At 37.9% G+C, this 26,238-nt stretch overlaps 1 protein-coding gene across 20 annotated transcripts in view; it reads right to left on the minus strand.

The window, feature by feature from the left end:
• MYT1L (myelin transcription factor 1 like) overlaps positions 1-26,238 on the minus strand; it is a 305,799-nt gene that overhangs the window by 212,191 nt on the left and 67,370 nt on the right. For all 20 annotated transcript variants that reach the window (XM_064650442.1, XM_064650448.1, XM_064650457.1 and 17 more), the window contains exon 2: positions 1,569-1,683. The gene's annotated coding sequence lies outside the window, so the exon portion shown is untranslated. The remainder of the gene's footprint in view (positions 1-1,568; positions 1,684-26,238) is intronic.

A 26,238-nucleotide genomic window follows, 5' to 3' on the forward strand; every position in this document is an offset into this window, starting at 1 on the left:
ATTCTGTAGAAGACTCTACAACAGAATCCACCTAATTTTCTCATGTACATTTTCTCACTTCTCAAACTTCAAAATTATTTTCTTTAGCAGCCCACCAGAAAGGACTACACAGACTTCTCATGACCCTAAACCACAGCACAAGAAGTTCTATGAGCTCAACTGTCCAGCTGAGAATCCATTTAATCATGCTTTGCATATTCTCATCCCACCTTCACATATTATTTTACCACTTTCTTCTTCTTATACTTACATTTCAAATTACTATTGCTTTCCAATGTGATATGCTGTGTCTCATCAACTCATTATAGTAGATTGGCAAAAAATAAATCAGAAGTAAGTTTTCTCCTATATTTAATCCAAACTTTCCCAATAATTAATTAATTACTGTCTAATGTAATTAACTGATTCATGCTTCATCTTATTTTAGCACAAATTTCTGAGTTTAACTACATTTATAACTGCTGTCCATCATCATCAAAGGGACCAAGTCAGTAGACCAATATATTGTATATGTGTTTCTATCCTATAAATTATTCAGCTTTTAACTCAACTTCTTCCTGACTTTTCTCTGAGGAGTGGGACCTATGATTATTAGCAGAGTTTACTCCCCTAATAAAATAAAATCATTCTGATGTTCTTTTGGGAAAACATAGAGGACCTGCAGGAAAATCATAGCACAATTGTGTCCTGTAATATTAGCTAATAAAGGTCTGTGAAAAATGGCTCCCCAACAGCTGCTCAGCATGGAATTTGATACTAGCCTTCTGAATTTCTGGGCAATGCACAGATTTTCTGAAAAAGAATTCAGTAAAAGAAAAACGATGCAAAAAAAAAAATCTCTGTGATGAACACCAAGGGAACGCCGTCAATATTCTCTATATTCCACATACATGGAATGCAAATGTATCCAGCATTTTGCACAAGTTTGCAAGCAATGCTTAAAAAAAATGCTTTCCTCAAAACTGAAATGGATTTTACCAATACGAGCCTCTGAATTTACTTCATCCACACTTTGTACACTTGCACACTCGATTTATACACTCATTTGTTTTTCATGACAGCATATGAGAACTACTGTGATTACCTGGAGGTAGTAGGATGACACTAGGGGAAGCCACACTTTATGAATAAAAATATATATATACAATGAAATAAATAGCAACTTTTCCAACCTATCCATCCTGCATACCTGACTCTACTGCTAATATTTAATGAAATAAAATTTCCTATTATTTACAATTAACTAGTACTACCTTTCTTATTTCACAGTAAAAAGAATTCCAGTGCATCCAGGTCCAAAACAATTCAGGCACTCATTCCTGCTCTTTGTAACTACAGCAGCAGAATAATATATGCATCATCTAATTTAACTGCAAATGATTCTTTTAGCATGAATTGTCTGTTTAAAGATAATGCACAACAGAACTCTTAACTGCATCCCAGAAGTCATGCAGCACCAGGAAGATAAAATCACAGTGGTTACCAGGGGTAGCAAATGGGAAAAGCACTACAGGAAATGAACTCTTGTCAATAATCTCAAGAGAGTGCTATATTTAGGTCAATTGTACCTGAAATCGTTTGGTGGGGTAATTGCTCTTTGGTACAGACTCCGCTCTCTGAGCCTGTCAGAGTGCTTGTAGGTCCACTGGATTGGATTCACCAGTTTTCTTCCAGACTCATTTTCTAAAAATAAAGAAAAAAAGAAAAAAACTTTAATGAAGAATAGTAAGCTTACTAGGAACACAGAAAATCTCTCACACGTTATAAGCTTTTAAAAATTGCTTTCCATTAATGCATTTATACAAAAACTTGTTCCAATATCTAACTGGTTGCCCCAGTTTTCTAGAACTGAAATTTGTTCAGTTTTTCAGATTTTTTATTTGGCCCAGTAAAGACTTTCCAGATATGTTAAATAACTGAGGTGATTTAAAGCGCTTTTGCTGATCAGTTAATAGTCAATGCAAAATCAGAATTGTTCTTAAATCTTATGATGCGTCCCAGTGCAACATTATTCTGGCTTTAATTTGGGTGGAGTCCTCAACTGATAATACAGCCTATTGTTTAAGATGGTTCATTCATGTACTCAGAGGAATGTGATTATTCAGATTTAGGAATCCAATCTAATGAGATACATGCTGACCCTTTACATCAACTAGCTGGATTACTACAAGTATCAGAAAAGAGCACCTAGTCCATCTGTCTTATTTCTTAGAAGAAATATAATATTCTGCTTTGATAGCACAAAGTCTCCCGCAGAACTACTCCTTCTTCACATTAAAGAGTCAGTATTAACCAGATGAATTTTAAAGTAAGGAAAAGCCTTCTTTAACAGCTATTCAGCATGCATTTACCTTCAACACAGACAGATAAAGCATCATATCTGTAGTCACTGCTCAGTGCTTGTGATTAGCATCTACCACAATTAAAGAAAATGTCATGATGTAACTACTGCTGAAGAATAGACTTGTACTTTTTATTAAAGAAAATATAAAGGGAATAGGAAACAATACTGAAAGCTACAGTAGGCGCATCAGATATTTTAGCTATTGTTTCTTGTGAAGAACTTCAAATTCAAAGATACTCATTAAACTGAGTAGATGGCAATAACAGACGAAGTGTTAATGGGGCAGCAGTGGAGTGTGTCAGGAAAACGAAGAGACCCTGAGGGGCTCACCATGCTGTTTATGCTCAGCTAAATTCAGCAGCATTACCATAAATCCTCTAAAAGATATTGTACTCAATTCCTTATATGCTACTTTTCAGGCAAGGAAATATTCTACAGAGTACAAAATGGAAACAACAATAAGACTAAAACTATTTTCTATTAATCAAACTGCATGTAAATACTTAGTGTAATTACTATCACTTCTTTTTGCAATTTCATAAAAACAAAGAGAGGGTGTTTCAATCTTCAAAATAATGTGTGAATTTATGTGAAAATTTCTGAAAATGTACACAGGAACAGAACCTTCAAAGAACCATCATTTCTCCCGTAAAATTTTTATAATTTAAGGATCGGGTTTCAATATTAAGTTCTCACACACATAGTTCAACTGGCTAAAATAAAGATACACATAAACCAAATAACTTTTCACAAGATTCCCAAATTCTTGATTTCTAGTTAGTTTTTTTTTATTTATTTTAAGACAGCATTCTGAGGGAGTAAATTAATCTTTGGAAATATACATAAACCATAAATTCCAACAATTTACTTTTTAAAAAGGGATATATATGGTTCTACATGTATCTTTACGGTGACCTCAATACACCTTTGATCTTAGAACAAAACTTTTCCTACATAAGGATAGGTGGATTTATTAAGGAGAAAACAGCTGTAACAAGCTGTGTAACTTCAACTATAAACACAGCTGCAGGTAAGAAATAATTATTTACAGAAGAAAGGTACTAACAGAACTGTGAAAGGCTTCGCTGCCTATTCCTCTACTTCTGCTCGGCCAGTGCCTCGCCTTTCCTCACGCAGGAGCCGGCGCGGCAGGGCTGGGCTGCAGTACCAAGGACAGCGGCCGCTCATTCCTGGCGGGAGTGACACTAAATGCAGGTGTTCTCTATATCCTAATTCGTTGATGAATTTAAAAATCATTTTAAAATTAAAATAATGTTGTTGGGTCTTTTCATTTTTCTCCCAATGCCGTCGTGTTGAGGTCTGCTTACGATTTTTAATTCTCAGATACAGAGAGAATTAACAGATTTGAAAATGAGTTGGTTGTTGAAACATGAAGACAGAGCTAAAGGGGTCAATGATGATGCTGGCTTCCACTATGCGCTCTTCACCTTCCATGTCAAAACTGATATCTGCAGTTTTTGGGGTATAGTGTTTTGCATACAAAAATCTCCACATGTGTAGTACCTATTCAGAGACTTGCCTTAATATCAAACACGTGGCAAATGCACATGCAGCCATAGGAAACTTGCCACTGAGAATACTGGAAAAATGAAGTCCCAGCAGTTTTCCATTCAAATTCTACTAATGATAAAAATGCTTTGTTTCAGGAACCCAAACAAAAAATTCAGTTACCCTTGCAGAAGTAGAAATATAGGGCATTTGTAAGAGACTAAAGTGCAGACTCTCTTTACTGTTTAGCACCTAAGAAAAGCACATTTAAAAGACAGATTAAATGTCATGGTCTCTGAGATGCCCCAAGCGATGTACTTCACAGGAGAATGGCAGAAACACATGGAATGGATACTTTACCCTTATAAGCACTGGATATTTTAGTAGAAGGCAAGAAAATTCCCACAAAAAGGTTACATTCTGAATGATGCTGAGAACCTGCAATTTTAACAAAGGTCATAATGAGCCCCCGGTTCTTATTATCCCTGAAGGTATAGAACAAAACCTGAACCACTAAAATAAAATCACAAGGAAATGTCCAGCTCTAGCTCAGTTTAATGCAAACACCTGCCTTTAAGAGGTTGTGTACTTCCTCTAGTGCAAGTATTTCAACAGTAGTGGCCACTTGAGTTGTTTCTGGCAGTAATTTAATTGGTTTATTGGGGTTTTTTTTCAGGAAAGATGAAATAACTACAACTATTTCTAATATTTTGATAGAGTTTTTTTAGAATTAATTTTTTAGAATATTCTGACTATTCTAAATTTCACTATTTGGAATAGCCATTGTGTTTCATGCAATCTGTCTTGGAGATGTGGAATAGCAAAGGTTGTATGGATGTCTGTTTTTCCAATGTTTTCAGAAGAATGAAGTCATAAAGCAATTTTCATATATATATATATATATATAGTGAGACAGTGGGAAAAGAAAGAGCCCTGTAAAGTGGATGGGATGATTACTACTTCCTTTCAGATCAGGGGAGAGCTCTGATCACTGAGGTTTGGAACTCAGCTCAATGACCTTGAATATTCAAACTCCACTCATGATCAGAGAGCCACCTCTTCCCAACTGGGATAGTGGTCAATCCACCACCTTGGATGGGTAAGAAATCTCTCTCTTTGTCACCCTTGCTTAGAGCCGTCCCCCCAGTGCCCTGAAGCTCATCTGGATATGATGTCTCTTCGGTCCTTCAGGGACAAAGACACTTTCTAATGGTAGAGGGAGACTTCATGAGCTCTGGGAGAACAGGAATGCGAACACAGAGTGGATTTTTTTTTTAATGTTCTGCTTTTTCCTATCCAGCGCTAATTATCAGTATGCTCTGAATGTATCTTTTTCTTTTCCTCATCCTGCTGTAAAACCACACTCAGTGTTCTAAACACTCATTTCTCTCTGCTTTTGGTTTTCCCTGGAGGATATCCTGTAGACCTTTAAAAAAACCTCCACCTCAAAAAAAAAACCAAAACAAGAAAAACATTTTACTTTGTAAAGAAAACCACCCTTTTATTTTCTTTTGTTCCTGGGTGTAACCGAGCCTTTTGTACAAAGTAGGGTGCTCTTTCAGGCTTTACTGCAATTCAAATACAAAATAGTTCTATACCTCCACTGAAACTCTTAACTAGCTTCACACAAAGAACAACAACCAACACACCTTGTTGGTTTGTGTCATCAAACATACTCACTTTGAAAGTTTTAATCCCCTTCTGGTGTATGTTCAAAGACACCAGAACAGCTCTGTTGGCTGGCACCGCAAGAGGAAGATGTCCTATTCCCTCAGGAGCACCCCAGGTGGAGCTGCAGAAATGCCAGTGTGGCCAAAGCTGCTGTTGTTTCTTAGTTGCCCACAAAAGGCTAAACCTGAGCCTAGAAAACACTGTGCTCTGGTAATACTGGCTAGGAGTGCTGTTTTTAAGACTTACACTACTATATCAGCAAATTATACTGACAAAAAACATGATACATTTTTTCCATCTTTTTGCATTTGGGAAATGACATTTAGCTCTACCAACAAACCCCACAAGACCAGGGAAAGGCTAAACCCAAGGGGTTCTGACAGAACAAGGAGAAAACATTATACTGGTGTTTGGGATAATGTGGTGATTCACTTGGCTTGGCTTGTTGTGGTATTTTAATCTACAACAAATGCATATAATTTCCATTAACAAAACATTTAAAAATATGAAGTGTAAACATTTGTGAGCCTTTACATTAACTTTTATGTAAATCAACCAACAGTCTTAGTGCCAACCCTGTTTTGAAATAATGTCTCCTAGAGTTATAAAACTCTATTATCTATAAATAAAAAAGGATTATTAAGAAAAAGTGATCTTAAATATAAAAATATAGAAGAGTGAATGCCCTTCATCAGAGGAAGAAGATACCCAAAGTTGACAGTAAGTGCTCTCGGAAGATTTATGAATATCAGCACTGAAAGCAGACAGTGCATGAGCATCACTGTTATTACTGGATGTCATGTTTTCTTATGTCAAGTGTAGCTTAGGTAGGATTAAGGGTTCAAAGAATCAGCTGCTGCCAAAAAAGAATTTAAAACTAATGAGGTAAATACACAACTGGCACTGAGGGGAGTTTTTGGAAAGGCTGTGTGCATCCCCCACACAGTAGATAAATAGTTATCTCCTGACTGTGAGGCACACTGGAGAGACTGGGAAACAGGGCACTTACACCTGAGTGAAAAAACAGGGGACTTTCCTGACTGCAGAAGGCAATGAGGATAGTGAAAACACAAAGTGTTTGAAGTGTTACTTGCTCTTCCAAAGTGAGCAGTGTGTCCACTGCCAGGACAATATGGAATCTGAAAATTGCCTTAAGTAGGAGGAACACACCCCAACAGGACTGGATGAGTCACAATGTTTTCCTTTATCCTACATCTTAAAACCCTACTACAAAGCAAATTATGTTAGGAGAAAGGCTATGACATTACAAGCTGTTGATCTGGAGGCATTTCAAATACCTTTTGGTCAACAAATACCTTTTGGTGTTCAGATTCATCTCCTCAACATAGTATTACCCAGAGAGCCAGAGCAGAAGAAAATCAGCAGGCAAATAATCAAAACAAATGAGTAAATTAATTTTAGGGTAGAGAACTGATTTGCTTTTCTGTATCTTATCTTCTGTTTTCTTAACTAAACTGGATGTAGTGATGGCATCTTAAGGAAAAAAAACCACAAACAACTAGAAAAATGAAAACATAAAAAAAATATCATTAACCTACAGATTATAGACCTATACACTGCAGACTATGAACTATATACAGCAAGAGTTAGCAGATTTAGTTTTACCTTCCTACACTGACAACTGTTGGACAAGACTTCTATTACAAGTGAATGCAGCAAAGTGTCGTGTTACTGATGTGCCTACAGTGCCAGATTTTGGGCAGGGCTGTTTACACAGTCTACTGTGCACTGAGGTCAGATCTACCTAATGACTACAGGTGAAAGTGCTGAGCACCTACTGACTCCTCTGTAGACTAAGGCCCAGTTTTGCCATCGGCTGTCACAAGTTAAAATTTTATTCTCTCTCTTTTAATCCCTAACCAAAATTGTTTAACAACAAGACCATCTTCTGAACAAAACGAAAGTAAAAGTGCAACACTCAGCATATTGTAACATAAGGAAGCACAGAAGTAACCTTTTCAGTACACCAGAATGAAAGCTGTAGAGCCTGGTCCAGGAAACACACTATATTTCCACATCAGATACATTTCCTGTGTCTCCATTTGACGGTGACTTAAAAGGTCCTGTGTTGTACCCAAGGTTGACATTTGTCTGTATGAACAATTCAAAATACTTGAGAAAAATGAATATGGTCCTACTGAACAGATTTCTTCAAAAATTATTTGTGAACAGATTAGAGCACTAAATTAATCCCAAATTGCATTCACAGTAAAATGTAGCCATGGCTGTTGCTCTCTTATGTTCAAGTGATTTATGGTTTCAGACTATCTCTCAGATGACACTAGCTCAGAAACCTATTCTTCTTTCCCCCTTATATTTCACTAGTACTGTCAGGTAAGAGAACAATAACTCGCACCATTACTTAAAGCAGTGCCTCAGATGCAAAGCTGGGGTATCCCACAGTTTGCTGGAGATAGACAGGACAACATTTACAGAACACAAAGCCAACACAAAACCCCCAACAGCAAATAGAGAGAAACCAAAATATGTTTATGAACATATGCATTGAGAGGACAAAGCCTTGATGTCCTCTGATACTGGTACAGGAGACCTCAAAGGGGTCATGGCATATTTGTGGGGTGACTTCCTACAACAGACTGATTTTTAAGTGTCAAAAGCAAAACACTAAGGTGGGCTGATGTAGCAGCTACAGGTGGAACTGCATATCAAAGAGCTGTACAAGCATATTGGTAGAGTAAATGTAGAGTATTCATGAATGGAAGAATAATCTGCAGATGCAGATACACCAACAGGTGTACAACTTGTTCCCAAAGGTACAAAAACTACATCATTAGTAAGAATCCATTATCTAATAAACTACTGCATTTTTTATCCCTGTGCTGCTTAATTTGTATCAAAAGATAAAGAAATCAAGAATGCTTGACTAGCAGGTAGACCAGGTGTTGAATAAATAACTTATGGATTAACAGATACTGCACCATAAGACAAGCTTAAATTCTATTTAGATTCAAAAATATTTATAAGACTATAACAACGAGGTGCTGGTTTAAAGGAAAATGTAACAAAAACCACAGGAATACTAACATTTATAAATGGAAGAAGGAAGCTTCTATCCTTTCATCACCTCCCTTGAACCACAGAACTTCTCACACTCATTGTATTGTCTAAGAACTTCAGGTTTCTCCATGGAAACAAGCAATTGTTGATGACTGTATGGGCTGGAAAATCATAAAACAGGAGGGAATAACATAACATACTGTGTGGTGCCAGAGAAAACAATGGCCTTTAAAATGGGCAAAGAAGAGGCAGAGCCAGGTAAGAAACTCCTTCCTTTACTGTAAAATTGTTTAAGACTTAAAAAAGAGAGAATGAGAAAAAAAATAATTTAAAAATAGTCAATGGTCTCATGCAATAGCTTGTGCCATGGCTAAGCCACAGTCAGCTCCCTGCCACATGCCAAAAGGTCATCTCATGATGAATCCAAAACTACAGCACGAGATAAGCACCCTCTCTCACCTACGTGTGAACGACAGAAGGGAATAGAAGAGACAAGAAAAATGAAGAGCCACTGCTGAGATGCTGAAGACCACATTTGTATTGTCAAACAAAAGACGCAGCGAAAAGCAGAGAGACAAGCCAGAGGAAGAGATGAAGGAAAGAGAACAAAATGTCTCAGGGCTGGGTCACTGCGGCAAATGGGAGAAGTTTGAGGAAAACATGTCAGAAAAGCAAGCATAAGTGGGTGTTAGAGAAGATTAAAGGAGTACTTATTAACATTCTGGTTCACAAAGGTGAAGGTTACAAATAGGGTAAGAGAAGATTATTAACATAAGCAGAAGCTTTCAACTAAGTACCAGAAGTAGTGGCAAGGTTGTAGGAGTATCAGTTGAATGTTTTTTCATAACTTGCAATATTTTAATTTCTACAATAAAGCATTACGACAGTTTTTAACATTACAGTTGCTGTGTTAGATGCTAGTATTATCCAAACCCAGCCTGCATAACGTAATATTTGATCACCTTGCCCAGTATGATTCAGACCATCACCATAATTAAGGTAATGTTATCAGGCAGCTTTTTCTCGTCACCTTGGCAAGTTTCAAAAGTTTCTGTTCACTGCCACATTTCTAGTTCATTGGCTATTGTTTTCATTCCTTTCATCATAGTTTATTGTTTTGCAACAGATTTGAAAAACAGTTAAAAATCCTCAGGGTTTTCTCACCATGTTCTTCTTTGATCGAAGTCTCATTCCCACAAACAAAATAATTTTCTAAGTCCAGGTCATGACTATGGACACAGAGGTTGACGACCTGCCCTTTTTCCACTGAAAGTCACAACAGGTATGGGTTGTTTTGTTGCAGGCACTGTGAAAGGTAACAGCAGGTTCCCCTCTTGGGGCTGAGCTGATACTCAAACCACAACGTAAGAGAGGGATTGCTGGAAGAGGAACACGCTGAGAGCAGGACTGCATCTCAGGAGGCTGCCATGCTGGACACAGGTCCTGAACACTTCTGCAAGAGGAGCATTAGCCAGTGTTCAGGAAAGCTGCACCTCAGCTTTCCAGTAATAACTGTAAGAGAGGCAGTGATGAACTACAGACTTCCGTCTCCAATTCTTGAGCCTTACACCTTGAGTGCAATTATTTTCATGGCTTGAACGAGAAGAAGTGACTCTCTGAGACTCAAATTTTCAAAAGATTTAAAAGCCTAAGTACTTTTGAGGTCTTGAACCTGAATGTGGTGAGTCCCCAAGGAACACTTAAGTTTGGGAGTAGAATTTAACACTGGTAGTCAAAGTATATTAGGAGATTATTATGTATGACTAAAATCAAGATGTATTTACAACAAGTTCCATCTTATTACCATTCAAGTCTACAAAAACCCTCTATTTTTTGTAAATGACAGCAGGATAACAATCAAGAATTTAGGTAAGATACTTAGAAAGTGCTACCGAATTATCTGAGGACTATAGCATAAATTAAAACAACTGTCAGCAGTTTGATTCTCCTCTTGTAGCCATTTATTAGCATGATATAGAGTTCTATTACTGAAATGAGGATAAGCTAGACCCTAAAACAACGGGCAGTTCAACACCATCAGCTTAGACCTTAGAATTTTTTTTCTGTGTGTTTTAAATAATCGGCACTACTCTGGATCAAACATTTATTGCGGAAACTCAAAGGACTTTTCGACTAACTTTTCCTAGGGGCTAATCGATAAGCCTAATTAAAAAAAAAGACCTGCAACCCTCAATCGTTCAATTGCTCAGGACTTTTCAGTAATACCAGTTGCAAGGAGGAAAGGCTCTCTACTTGCCATGATTGAGAAGCTTCAAGAAATATTAAAACCCAAGTGCAGATAGTTTGGCTTGCCAGACAGACAGCAGCGTAACAGTCTGTCTGAGTCACAGCAGCTACAAATCGTCATGTGCAAAGTCAGTGACAGTCTAAGCAGTTGTGAATGAAAAAGATCAGCAGAATTCCATAAATGTTTCTGTTGGTTCAGGTGCTGGGAAAGACACAAGCACAGCAGCAACCTACAGGTACTCGTCCCAGTGCGAGAAAAAGGACGTGGGGCTCAGACACCAACATGGTGAATATGAGACAGGCACAAAGACTGTCAGATGGAGAGGAAAAAGCAGAAGTACTAAGGCAGAGGGAAGAAAAGATTATGCACCCGTTACCTACATGAATAGGTATATAAAGGCATATCATACCTATAGTGCAAAATTTCGATATTGAATTCTTATTTACAACACAAAACATCCTTCATTGAAATCTGTGAACTCGTCAATGTAAAATTCATGAATATTTTCTTTTGAAAGAACTGATTTATAAATTCTGGAGTCTATTTCCATTGTAGAAGCCTTTGTTACTATTTATAAAGTACATTCGTTTTCATTTAAATTAAACAAAATATGTTGTAATGCAAAAAGATTGGGAAAATAAGAAAATTTAAATAAAAAACATGCATACACTGTCGTCAATAAATACATGAAAAAGCTGACAATTCTTAAATAGTTGAAAGATTAGGGAAATATAAAAATATTAATGGAAATGAGAAAACTATTGTCCATCTACTTTTCCCAGTAAACAAAAAATTACAAGAAAACAAGCAAAAAATTGCGTTAATGAACTTCAGTAACCACACTTAATCACAAAATCTAGTCATGAATAGGCTGCTACCATAAGGTAAGACAGGTTGCAGACAGTCCTTTATGTAAAAGCAAATGTCAAAAGAAAAGCTCTGATATTTGGTTGTGGGCTCCCACTTTTCACATAGGCATTTCCTAAATCCATGTTTGATGAGCTTCTCCAGCTATAAATTCTGTAAATTCCCTCTGGAGCAGTGCAGAGTGTGCTTCATGAAAATGTCATCTGCCAGCACTGCAATTACTCACACTCCAGCAATCATGTGCACAATGCAGAATGGGTCGAATTCAGGTGAGAACGAGAACCAGCAATCAAGCCTCTGGAATTGAGAACAAAGCCATTTTCTTTCATTTGCCATCAACACAACCATCAAGGCCTTAATTACAAGGCAAGTGTCAAGCCTGGCTGCTGAAAGGCTTATTATTATACAGCTCAGCTTCAAATCAGTTTTGTATTGATGAACTGCAAAAATGAGGAAGCCAGCTTAGCCCCACAAGAAAAGAAACAGGGAATAACTGATTATGTGATTGGCAGGGAAAAACAAGGACATTCAAAAATACAATTTTAGATAGTAAAAGAATTAGTGAGCAGCTCACCTAAAACCTTTCAATAAATATATTTTCTATCTCAATAGCAAATCCGGGTCGTCTGATAATTAAAAGGACACTTTTTTTAGTTGAGACCATTGTAGTGTCCACAGAAGACACTGCAAAAAGTCTCTCTTTAGTTCATGCATTCTGTTTTTCAGACAGTAATGCACGTCTGTGAGCGTTCTTAGATATCCTCTATCTAATTGCATGTCTTTACCTCCAGCATAGAGATATTAAGTGAATTGAACATGTATTCACAAACCCTTGTTCAACAATTATCTATTCACATTAGTTTAGTTGTCTTTATATTGAACAGCAGATGAGAAATCATCATTTAGTAAGCAACAGGATTTATTTATGTTGATTTAATTATCAGTAAGTACCATAGTACATAAATAGAAAGAGTACTGAAAAATGTCATTCACATATATTGTTAAAAAAAAGACCAGATCAGAACACTGCTGCATTACCAAAACTGAAAAATATTTAGGCAATTGTTAGAGGAAGCATTGATAGGTATGTGGAGTACACTGAGGTGCCTAAAGACAAAGATAAATGGAAGTGGTAGATAAATGGCTTATCAGAAGTTTACTGGCATAGTTTGATGTTCTTGATGTGGTTAGTCTGCAGTAGTTTAAATCCTTGGTTTTGTAAGGGCAGAAAGAAGGTACTTCAGCAGAAAGACATTAACAGAATTTGCTGGAAAGAGAGCTGTGTCATATGCTCTGTAAACTCAGACACCCAGATACCACAGAATTGAACAAGGTCTAAGAATAAAATGAAAAGTAAAACAGATACTGGTGACAGACCCTTCTTTGGAACCCGTTTGTGATAGTCCTTTCAAAACAAATAATTCTGCTAATAATGCACATTAATCACAGCAATAAGTTAATATTTTTCACTTAGAAGCCTACTCTGTTTTCTTCAAATGAACTTAAGGTCTTATAAAGAGCAAGGCAGAATATATCCTTGCACTGAATTGCTGTGATTTCAGAAATACTCCTGTTTTGATAGACTAATAGCAGAAGACAGTAAGAAAAAAAAGTAGTAACATAAACAATTAATGTAATGGCATAACTGGTAGTCTCACATATTTACTATCACATGCCTTGCTTTTTTCTACAGGTGTATTCCCTCATTTTCTCCCTCTTTATCCTCAAGAAACAAGAGCAGCATTTTCTTCAGAAGTAACAGACTCCTGCTCTGTGCACATATTGAGGGAATTACATGAGACAACTGCTTCCTTCCAGTTCATTTATAAGTGTATTTATATTCCATGCACTTCATACATTTCCAGCTAAGCATGTGCCTAAGAACTTTGCAAGCTGGACAGAACAAGTGCAAGACCCTAACCATTACCTTCCAAACTCTGCCACTACAATAGCAGTTATCTCTGACATTCAACATACAAGACATTCTTTCAAAGAGCATTACCTAAATACTACCAGGTAAAAAAAGTGAATTACCAGCCTTTGAAAGTATATAAACAGAAGTAGTTCTCCAGTTACATAGTATAGTGAAAGAAAACAAACGAACCAAACAAACCCAACCTCATTTAAAAAAATGTAGTACCTTTCATATGAATCAACTTATTTTTAAACTTGGAAGTAAACAGGCATACTTGGGGTGGGAAGAGAAAGGGAAATCTTCTATGCGTAATTTGAGGATACCACCTACAAAAAAATCAAATGGAATACTGCTTGCCCACATTAAAATTGCCACCATGGCAGGGAAAAAAATGTTTACATTGAAAAGGACAAGTTGCTGTTCTAAAAATAATTTTTGTGAAAGTGTTGTTTATAATTATTGCAACAGTGTATTCCTACAGTTAGGACTGCACCAATATTCACTTGGCAGGCAGCAGGAAATCATACTGAATACAGAGGAACTGCAAGCCAACACCTCTCATGAGCAAAAGGCTGCACAAACTCAAATGAGCTACTGACATTTCTAAACTTGAATTTTGTCAACTAACACGTACAAGAATAAAGGAAAACTTTTTAGTTGTTAAATGTACACAGAAAGTCACAAAAAAAAAGTATTAATGTTTACCCTTAATTGTTTCTAGAAGTTTTCAAGAGTCTACAAGAAAACTGGAGTTCACAAAGATGGACTCGGAAAGAAAAGAGAAAATGGACAAAACTATAAATGTGTTACTTTCAATTGTTTGAAGGCCTTAACACAGATGTATTTCTAAAAGCTTGTGATTATTATACACAGCTTGTGACTGAGTGCTTCAGTTTTGCATATTCAGACACAGATGTTATTGAGTTCCTGTGATGACCATGGGCTGCTACCATTTAGAAGACAGATACTTTTATGATTTCTTATGGTGGACAGCAAAGGTTACCCAACACTTTGGACAGCCTTGGTCATTCTGTACTCTCTAATTAGACAAAGGGACAGCAAAAATTCATCCTCTGGAGAGGATGGCATCACAGAGATGGGGCAATGCTATCACTTTAGAGAAACGCTGAGGTACAAATTCAGTGAAATAACTCAGATACTCAACTTCCTAAATTATCCACCAGACTCATTCAGTCAAACTTCTTTCGTAAATTTTTATAAGAATTTCATGGCCAAACTACATCTTTACATAATAGAACTCAAAAGTGAGTTCTAATTCCAAAGGTCACAGTTTTAGTGTGTAATTGCTGCATGGACCAGAAAGGTGTCTATCGTACACAGGTTTGTATATAAATCTTGGACTGGTCAAGGTTATTTCTTCTCATTTTTTTCTTGACCAATTTCTTATTTTGCAGTAGCTGATGAAAGCTTTAACATTTATCTCAGTACATACGAGATTTGGATTTCTCTTTATAAGAAGTCTGATAGATAAAGTAAAATATCTCTGCACCTTTACCTCTACTCCTGCTCTTAAATGGTGCAAATTCAGGATGGATCACTCGGTACATCTTAAAATATGACAGCATGTTAGGTCTTTCTCTGATTTGAATATCACAACACAATAATTTAACATACTCAGTTATTTCAAAACTGATAATAAACAATAGCCTCAGACCAAGATAAGCAATGGTGATATCCCTTCTGAGCAGGTGGTACCAGATAAACTTTGAGAGGTTCAGTGGGACCAAGTAAAACCAATGGCCCAGAGAACACAGCCAGATGTGAATGGAACTACGTAAGCTCTTTTTCCTGCAGTCTTTTCTCTCATCTCATGACATCTTTGATTTCATACTTTTATAGCCAGACAACAAGAATCTGAAAACCTGCAAAGGCTGAAACTCTCAAAGATAATTATTTGTGAGCTTTAATAGTGGAAGATAATGCAAATTGAATACTTATCTATAACTTTATACGTACATAAGTAATCATTTTCCCTTGTGTTGTCTGAAATCAATATTGGCCAATTTCCCAGCTTTCCAAATCTGTTACTTCACAGTTTACTACCATCTATTGACGTTGCATATATCTTTCTACTTTATTAAATCATTCTCTTGACTCAGAGATCTGCACGAACAGAGCTGCACAGAAAAAAAAGCATATGAGCTTATGTAAAGTGCAACACAGAGGTTGACATTTATGTACACTATCAAATAACAAAACATGGGTAAGTTTCAGGCTTTGTTTCTGAAGGGAGTGTCTTTCTCAGACTTCCAATTTGGAGGTAGAACCACTGTTATTCTAATCCAATGCATATAATTTCATATTAATTCCAGCTATGCACATGCACTTTCACCTGTGTACTTCTGGAAAAATAATAACTTCTTTTGCCATTGTTTTATTTCAGGAATACCCATTCTTGGATTATTTTTTTTTCCTATATAAAGTGGCATGCTGCTAATTGTAAAAGCATTTTCGGTGTAAGCTACCTCTTACAACAGAGTCCATCCTTACTACTGCTTAACCTTTTATTCTTTAGCCTCTACACAGTACAGAAAGATCTGGATGGAAAAAGTTATAAAAATATAATTGGTTTTGTCATCACTATGGTTACAGCATTATTTCTTGAATATAAAAAATTCCACAGTCTATTTTTAAAAGATTCAAACTTGTGATAAACCCAATGTATTTAGGAATTTCTGGTCCTCTCATCTCTGAAAGCTTCTTTTTCCTTGATCTTCCTGTTTGATTCCTGGCTTCATCAAGGAAGCAGCACTATTCCAAAACAATGACAGTCTTGACAGCATGTGACTGGAGACAGGAGAGATGACACCCAGATCAAATTACCTATCAGCAGTACAGTCAGGAATTGGCAGCACAAGTGGACTTTCACAGAGTAAAAGGCAATGGGACACTAGGAAGTGTGCTTATAGCAGGCCTCACCAGAAAGGTGCTACTCTCTCCATACAGTGTAGTCTTTCAATTACTCATACAGTAATCCTCAAAGACAGAAAATTTTGGTAATCCATTATTAGGATGACAGACACAACTGGTCTAATCTCTATCCAAAAAGAAATGTCAAAAGGATGAATATTTTCTAATCATTAGGAAGCAGAGAAACACATTTTCATTACTTAAAGAACATAATTTTTGTGAAAATAGAATACAATTAGATTGTTTTGAGGGAAGGGAATTATGAGTACATCTGTCTGCACAGGGGAATTCTCTCTGACTTTACCATGGTAAATTTAACTTTATTGTTCTTCATCCAATTGCTGAACTCTTGCTATCAGAACTGAAGAATGAGAAAGTCCTCCATAGTGTACACTGAGCAGTGGGTTTTCTGGAGGCATTCTGATGGTTCTTGCCAGAGGAGGTACCACCAAATACCAAAACACGTTTTCCTGCCAAGAAGACTGGTATAGAAGTTTGATATACAATGGAAAGCAAAGACATAAACTACTGAACTACAACTTTCTATGGAAAAGCTTGCTAGCTGAGGCAGATCAGCCTCTGAACAATTCTAAGCAAATATTTTCATTTGACGAGTCATTTTTCCTTGGCTTGGTCAACATAAACAGTAATTTTTCTGTCATAAACCTTAGAAGTTTCCAGAGTAGTTCTACTTGTAAGTTATTTTAGTGATACTAAGTAGCATCTATGCAAAAAATAGATACAAGCATCCTTGTGGACAGTGGATATTAGTGCAGGAAGTCTTCTAAAGACACCAGTAGAGATTTAAAATAAAACAAGCAAAACCATGAAGCCTCAGGAATTACAGCAGTGGGTGTTAGAAATATCACCTATGTGCCAAACATTTTAGCCTATGTCAGGAGTTTACAAGTCATGGCTGTACAAAAAAAACTGTATTAAAATAAATGTGTTTGGTCATTTACTCTTTCCAAAGTTCCTATCCAATAATTTTATCAATTCAGTGTTCCTCTGGCTAAATCAGAGGTAATAACTAAGTACTTCTTTGCCCACTGTGATATGACATCATTCAGCACACTGCTAACTTTGGATGTCATTACCTGCTGGGAACGATGTGTCAGAGTCATCTTCAGTGTTCTAATATCAGTCCCTACAACAGGAACTTTAAGATGTGAAACCTCTCGGAACAATCTCAACCCTCTGTGACTCCCTGCAGGGTACAGGGAATCGTGGTTTTTTTTCCCTAAGCAAAGACAGGTTGTCATTTAATCTTTATGAAATTCTCTAATCCCAACATTTCCTTTAATATTTACTTCTTTTTACAAGCTCACATTTTTACAGAATCAGAAAATCAGTCATTCAGGCTGAAAGGGACCTTCCTGCTCCATGCAGGGTCAATACTGAATACAGACCAGGTTGCTCAGGGATTTTTTTCAGCTGAGTCTTGAAAACCTTCAAGGATGAAGATCTACAGCTTCTACGGGCAACCTGTACCAGTGCGGGTTTCCCCTTTCCATTCTTCTAACATTTTGCACACACAAAGCAGAGACATGCATCAGATAAACCAGCTCACGTTCAGGTTTGGGTTTTTTTAATATCTAAAAAATTATCTGAACCACTAATTTTCAATCCAAATCAGGATTTCATGAGACAACACAGTTGTGATACACAACTGTCATTATATATTAGCTTTCTTTGTTGGTAGAGGTCTTTTCCAATCCAAATGGTTCTATGATTCTATGATATTCTGAGAAATAAAAGTAACTGGAACTTCCTGAACCAGCTAAACAACAAATTTCAGAGTAAGGAAAAGAAGTAACTTAATTTATGCCAATTTTATTATTTGCTTCTGACTTAACAGAAGGAAAGCACATATCAGTACTGGAAAAACACTGAAATGGCTCTAACTAGGTGATTATTATTACTATTAGAATTTCAAAAGGTGTCTTGACAGGGTGCAATATTGTTTTATTGCCTGCAGTATCAAAACTGATAGTGATATTATGACTATTATATATTTATCAGTGGAATCATTTGTTCAGAAATTATAAAAGGGTCAGCTCATTAATCTGATTCAGCTTCTTTTACAGTCAGTGAAAAGATATCATGAAAGATAACTCAGAAACTACAACAGACACTAATGTAGGAGAAAATCTTACTCTAGACTGCAAACTAAATGAAGTCCATCATAGAAGAGCCAGAATTCCCCAAAAAATAATTTTCCAGGCTACACTTTTTTATTGTCTGCTAAATAAATGTAACAAACACACTAACTCCACCTCAGTCCCTATCAAATGTTTTAGTATGCTTTCATGATTTTTTCTTTCACTAGACAATCCCTGCATGGGTAAACCTCAGCTAGATTTAAGTTTTCAGCTGTTGTTAGTAATCTAGAAAAACTAACATTTATGAAAATATAAAGTGGTTTCTGGGGAGTAGTCATAAACATTCTGGAAAGTCTGTTATACTCTTGTTTTGGCCATTACATCTCCTGTCTAGAATGTGCTTTAGAATACTTCACTGGGGCACAGGGCTGTTGGGTTGGAGAGGAGGATTAGAGCAAACAGCTGGCCCACATTTAAAGGCTTTTATGAGCATTTGATTTTTCTGCATCTCAAGTAGCTTCTGAATGCATTCTGAAATGTTGTGAAGTGCTTCTCCAACCATTCATGAGTCAACCAAAATAATTCTAGTTCGTTTTCATAGGCAAAAAAATTTACAAAGCCAGATTTGGTAAAAAAAATTTATTAGATTAATCAAATTGAAAATTAAGACCCTTATGTTTGAGGAACACCTCAACACAGTAATTTGCAATTGCAGGTATCAAATTCTCTTACCCGAATTACAGAATTTTTTTGTCCAAATGGCATGTGCATTCTCAAATTTTAGAGTTAAACAGGATCCAAGTGATTTACTGGTTATGTGTTAATCCCCTGCCTAAGGTTGAACTTATCCACTTGTGGAACATGCATTCAGACAAAACAATGCCCCTAACTGCTAAAGAAGAAACTTCCTCAACCCTAATCAAAGCCTGCCCAATGCAGTTCTTATCTGCACCTGCAACTACCATACTCAGAAAGGATAAAAATCTGGCATCTGTCCCTGGACTGTGGACTGTAGCTACTTCTGTGGGTATTTAATGTGTTAAAAAAACCAAACAAACATTTTTTACCTCCAAGCCCAATAAAACAAATACTTCTTGTTTTCTTTTTAAAGCACGTCTTATTTCAGGCCAGCCAGTTTCTACATGTGTGTACAGCTATATGGATATGCTTCCTACTTTTGCTCAAAATCTAGAAATAAACAGCAATTGTGTGTAATTTAAATGTGCGCTTTTAAATAAAGCAAAGCTGCAGGTTTCTTTTTTGAGGTGGATTTACTCTTTAATAACTGGCAGGCAGAACTTGGCTTAAAACCAGCCACAACAATTTAATTACCATTAACCTCAGAAAATCTGTTTTCCTTTGTGTCCATCCCCCACAGCATGGTGAAAGCTCCCACTCCAACCTGACACACAGGCCATCACAGAGCCCAGATGCCAAGCTCCTGAAAACAGTCATCCAGCAGCAGCATCTGGCCCCTTGGTGGGCTCTACAGGCAGTGAAGCTGACAGCTCTGGAGTTGCCTGTGGGTCTGTCATGTACTTAGGCTGATAGCTGAGCTAACTTATTCTAGTCAGTACCATTTTTCTTTGACTTACCTTTGATCCCGAAATATTTGCATATCATTATGTGCCTGAGAAAAAGTTCCTCTGTAAATCTCTTATGAGCCCTCTGTGTTTGTGCATTCTTAAAGTAAGAGGTGATACCGCATGAAGGGAGTCACGATGTGCATTACTTGTGATGTTGTCATGAGCTAACCTTCCTCATCCCTTATATAACACATCCCATGGTTAGGACAAATTGCTACGTGATACTCCGAGAAATCACAAAAGATCTAACAGCAGCTCTATAAGTGACACAAGGTAGGACTGTAGGTCCCTTTCAAGCTGCACATTAATGTATTCATGTGTTAGTCTCCTAAGAAGGCTGACTTTACTCCCTTCTACCCTGATTACCATACCCATTAGCAAAGGTGTACAGCACAGCCAAATCCCAAGCAGGCAGAGACCTGGCACTCTGGGAGGTTGGAAGGAAGGAATGAGAGCAAATAAGAGAAAGCTGTAAGCTAAACAGAACAGTAGGAAGAGGTACTGGGGGGAAAACAGAAGCGACCAGATGATGATGAATCAAGTTCAAGGAGCATTATTGACAAGCCCAGCTCGTAAGAATTCATCTAGCCTCCATAAACCATTCATTGCTAGGTGGGGGGCAGCTCCTATTACCTTAAGAAAAATTTGTATTGTTGTTTCTAGACTTCCTACTTCTTTCCTGAAAGTTACTTGTCCCTAAGGATCTTCTACTATAATGCATTTCATGACAATGAAACAGTGACCCTCTTTTTCTCCCCTAAATATGTTTACTCATAAGTTCCAAATGTTATCAGGCTCTATAGTAATTTTGACTGTGAAATTTCCCTTCATTTTTTTTATGTCAAAAGATGTAACATAAAAACTGTCTCAGAAAATCAAATTTAATTCTTTTTAAATCTGGAATTAATTACCTCTAAAAAAAAAGAATCACAGGATATGCCAGGTTGGAAGGGACCCATGAGGACTATCAAGTCCAACTCTTAGCCCTGCACAGGACCATCCCCAAGAGTTACATCATGTCCCTGAGAGTATCATCCAAATGCTTCTAGAACTCTGTCAGGCTTGGGACTGTGACCACTGCCCTAGGGAACCTGTTCCAGTGCCCAAGCACCCTCTGGGTGAAGAACCTCTTTCTAATATCCAACCTAAAGCTTCCCTGACACAACTCAAGACATTCCTCAGATTCTGTCACTGGTCACCATAGAGAAGAGATCAGTGCCTGCCCCTCCTCTCCCCCTCACAAGGAAGTTGTAACTGCAATGAGGTCTCTCCTCAGTCTCCTCCAGGCTGAACAGATCAAGTGACCTCGGCCACTCCCCATATGGCTTTCCCTCAAGGCCCTTCACCATCTTTGTTGCCCTCCTTTGGATACTCTCTAATAGCTCAGTATCTTTCTTATACTGTGGTGCCCAAAACTGCACACAATATTCAAGGTGAGGCTGCCCCAGTGCAGAGCAGAGCAGGAAAATCTCCTCCCTTGACCGGCTGGTGATGCTTTGCCTGATGCCCCCCAGGACACAGTTGGCCCTTTTGGCTCCCAGGGCACTGCTGGCCCATATTCAACTTACCATTGACCAGGACCCCCAGGTCCCTTTCCATGGCACTGCTTTCCAGCATCTCATTCCCCAGTCTGTATGAACATTCAGGGTTCCAGGTGCAGAATCCAGCATTTTCCCTTGTTGAATTTCCTATGGTTGGTGATTGTCCAGTCCTCTAATTTGTCAAGGTCTCTCTGCAGGGCCTCCCTGCCCTCGAGGGAGTCAACAGCTCCTCCCAGTTTTGTGTCATCTGCAAACTTGCTTAGTATCCCTTCCAGTCCTGTGTCCAAGTCATTTATGAAGATGTTGAAGAGCACAGGGCCCAAGATGGAGCCCTGTGGAACCCCACTAGTGACGGGTCTCCAGTCTGATGTTCCCCCATTCACTATTACCCTCTGTGCTCTACCTGTGAGCCAATTGAGCATGATGTGTTTATCCAGCTCTGTGCTGGACAGTTTGCCCAGAAGGATCCTGTGAGAGACAGTATCAAAAGCTTTACTGAAATCCAAAAAGACTACAACAACTGTCTTCCTTGATCCACTTGGTGGGTTACCCTTACCATAAAAGGAAATCAGGTTTCATAAGCAGGACTTTCTTTTCATGAAGCCATGCTGGCTGTTACCAATGACTGCATTATCTTTCAGGTGCTTTTCAATTCCTCCCAGAATAATCTTCTCCATAACTTGGCAAAGCACTGAACCGAGGCCTGCAGTTTCCAGGGTTCTCCTCCATGCCCTTCTTGAAAATCAGGACAACATTTGTCAGCTTCCAGTCAGCTGGGATCTCTCTGGATTCACAAGGCTGCTCAAGAATCATCAAGAGAGGTTTTGCAATCACATCAGCCAGTGCTTTGAGGATTCTTGGATGAATCCCATATGGCCCCATAGAATTGTAGGATCCATCTGGAGCAGCAGATCCTGCACAATTTCAGGGTCGACTGGGAGTTGATCATTCTCACAGTCATGGTCCTCCAGCTCCAAGGGGACAGAGACCCCCTTGGTCCATCATCTGTGTTGAAGAGGGAGGCAAAGAAAGCGTAAACCCCTCTGCCTTGTCTCTGTCCCTGTTTGTGAGGTGACTATCCTCATCCTGTAACAGGCCACTGATATTTCTATACTGCCTATTGCCCATTAATGAATTTGAAAAAACTCTTTTTATTGTCTCCCTCATTTCTGGCCAGCTTCCACTCCAGATGAGCTTTGTCCACATGAATTTTCTCCCTACAGTGGCAAATAGCATCTCTGAATTTTTCCAACATCACTTGACCTGGCTTCCACTGGGCATATACCTTCCTTTTTTTGCCTTATTTCCAAGAGAAGATGCCTGCTCAGCCAAGCTGGCCTTGTGCCTCACCTGCTTGACTTCTGACACTCGGGAATTGCCTGCTCCTGTGCCCTCAGGACACAATGTTCAAAAAGTGACCCTCACTGATGGACCCCAATACCTGCAAAAAAATTTTCCCAGGGTACCTTACTTACTAATTCCCTGAGCAGCCTGAAGTCTGCTCTCCTCATGTCCAGAATTGAGGTTTTGCTGGCACTTTTCCTCCTGTCAACAGAGATTTTAAACTTGATCACTCTGGTTGCTGTGACCAAGACGGCCACCAGTCTCCACTTCATTCATGAGATCCGCTCTGTGGACAAGCAGCAGATCAAGGACAGTGTCTTTCTGAGTTGCCCCCCTTAGGACCTGTTCCATAAAGTTGTCATCCAGGTTTTTTAGTAATCTTCTGGCCCAGGTTGTACCTGCTGTGTGATGCTTCCAGGTAATTTCTGGGAAGTTGATGGCCCCCATAAGGACAAGGTCAGTTGACTTGGATGTGTCCCTTAGTTTCTCACAGAATAATTCACTGGTGGCATCATCCTGGCTGGGAGGTCTATAGTAGACTCCCACAATGACATCCACTTTGTTTGCCCCTTGATTCTCACCCAAAGGCTCTCAACTGTGCCATTGCCAACTGAGAGTTCCATACATTCCAACTCTGGTTGCCACCCCTCTGCCTCTTCTGCCCTGCCTGTTCCTGCTGAAGAGCCTGTAACTGTCCAACAGGGCACTCCAGTCTTGATTCTTGATTTGTTTTGGCATATAAAATATTATAAATTCTAGAACAGGTTCAAAATGAGAACTTTACTAGATTCTCCTACTCAGTAGCACTGAAGTTGGCCCCAGGACAGACCTAACAAAACTGTAAATGATTTAACTCCAACTAAAGCTGATGGCTAATTGCAAACCACAAAGTACTTCCCTTCTAATGACTCCAAAGCAAAGGTTGGGATGATTCACAGAACTTGGCCCCACAGAGATAATGATACATCTGTGTCAAAATAAATCCTGTTGAGTATGTGAATACTCAGATTTCCACTGGAAGACAGAATACAAACTGGGAATTGCAGAGTTCACCTTGTACAAGCTGCCAAAACCTTTATTCAACACCTACTGCAGCATTTCCAGACACTACTCTAGCTTTTTCTACCACATGACTCTGAGCCAAAGGAAAGCAGGAGCCTATTGTTCTTGGAGCCCTTATAAGCTTTGCCTATTTTAATTGCTTGGTTGGGGTGCTGAAAGGTAATACATTCCTAGTAAAAATTCATGCTTGTACATATGGTGTGGGACATGGAATAACAGTGACTGACTTGCTTCCTTATTTGGACTAAATATTATTTGTCCAGAATGAAAAATTTGGATCAGATCTTTGGAGAGAGATGATTTGGGAGTCATTTTATAGAATGACCCACCTGCTTAGATTTCTCCAATATACTTATGTCAACAGTTGCTTAGTGCCTGGCTAAATCACCTCAGGATTGCAGTGACTGCATGTTATAAGGCGCAACTGAAAATTTTCGTATGTTGCAGCTGAAACTTCTGGGACTGAAAATTTTACACACAGTTTAAAGTGGGGTTTTTTTTAAACACATATGAAGTTCAGCAGTCTGTAAACCTTGTTTTTTCTCTGGTGTCCCATGGCCAAAAGGAATGCTTCCTCTACATAGCAATGAAGCTAAGGAAAAAAAAAGTTTAAAAAACCCCCAACCATTCATGATATTTAAATTACACATAGTTTATTATACCAGATTTTACTGGGAAATACGTGCCCTTAGTAAAAGAGAGGAAAAGTCTCTTCTTCTATCTTTTATACAATAGCTGAAACTTAACAATTCCTAATACATGTTAAATATCAAGCGCAATTTTCAGAAGTGACATTTCATTCTATAATCCTCCTCTGGCCCAGAAAGTGGAATTTCATGCCTTACTACTGGATCTCTTAGAAATATGCTTCCAGATAAGATAAGAACTTGCAATTGCAATTCTGTTTAATTAAGTAACCCACATAGTACTTTGTTTGCATTGACTTCATGGACTTTTTTTTTTCTGACTTTCTGACAGCTGCAAAGAAATGAATGTAATCTGATCAAGGTGAGAATAATCTGATTTAGCATAAAGTCTACTTTAGACAAAGTCACGTGATCAAGCTTGGACCAGTAGAATAAGAGATACCAATTCATGATGCCATGTCATGTATGTGTTCACTTCATTTTTCGGTATTAAGTACTCAAAATCAGATTTTCTATGGGGTTGAAATTGAGATCTAAACTTGAGGTTTACAACATTGGCAGCATCCCAATCCAGCTTTGCAAGCAAGCAAATACCGGTTACATGCTGAACTGTGAAACGGTGGAGCCTCTTTCAAACATCAAACATACAGTGTAAAAAAAAAAATCAAGCTCACAAGCTACCTGTGCTACAGTGTCCCCTCTAAGTCTAAGAAGAATCTGGCTTGGTAAGTAAAGAACTTATGTCAGCATATATCAGCATTTTCACTAGCAATTCATTTTCCTGAATACTGTATCATTCTCATTAATTTAGTAGCTACTTTGAAAAATCTTCAGGTTAATAGTAACAAAATCTAATATAATGGTGCTATCAAAATATGTAGCATTTCCCATCTTGCAACATTAGAATGAAGTTTAAAAGGACAGTTATAATTATTTTCAAGCAATACTCAAATTTTCTCTGTCCTTCTTGGAAAAACAAGGAGGGCAAGATTCCAGATTCTAATGCCTTAAGGTTTGATTTGGCATACATTGTTAAATTTTCAAAAGAGCATAACAGTCATAAAGACACAAGCTCTTCTGAAAATTTGGCCTTATTTTTGTGTTATTACTTCTTTTGTGTTAGTAGAGAAAACATGGCATGAACTCAATGATGAGACTGTTACACTTCAAGGTTAGGGAACAGCAAGTTATAGCTATAAATTTTACAGAAGTGAAAAAAAATTACAAAATACAACAGATTCCATAGCTTTATCATGTAATAGAACTTCTCATCACAAAGTGTCAGGGTCCAAAGGTACAGTATCAAAATCAGTGGTAAAAAGCCAATCATAAAAATACTTGAGAAGTTTTGCAAGTACGTGATTGTTTTTTCAGTGTTGTTGAGTCAAAGAACACTGAATAAAATCTCAAATAAATCTAGCAAATCTACTGT

This window comes from Pseudopipra pipra, chromosome 3 (assembly GCF_036250125.1).
Source record: "Pseudopipra pipra isolate bDixPip1 chromosome 3, bDixPip1.hap1, whole genome shotgun sequence".
NCBI classification, from domain to species: domain Eukaryota; kingdom Metazoa; phylum Chordata; class Aves; order Passeriformes; family Pipridae; genus Pseudopipra; species Pseudopipra pipra.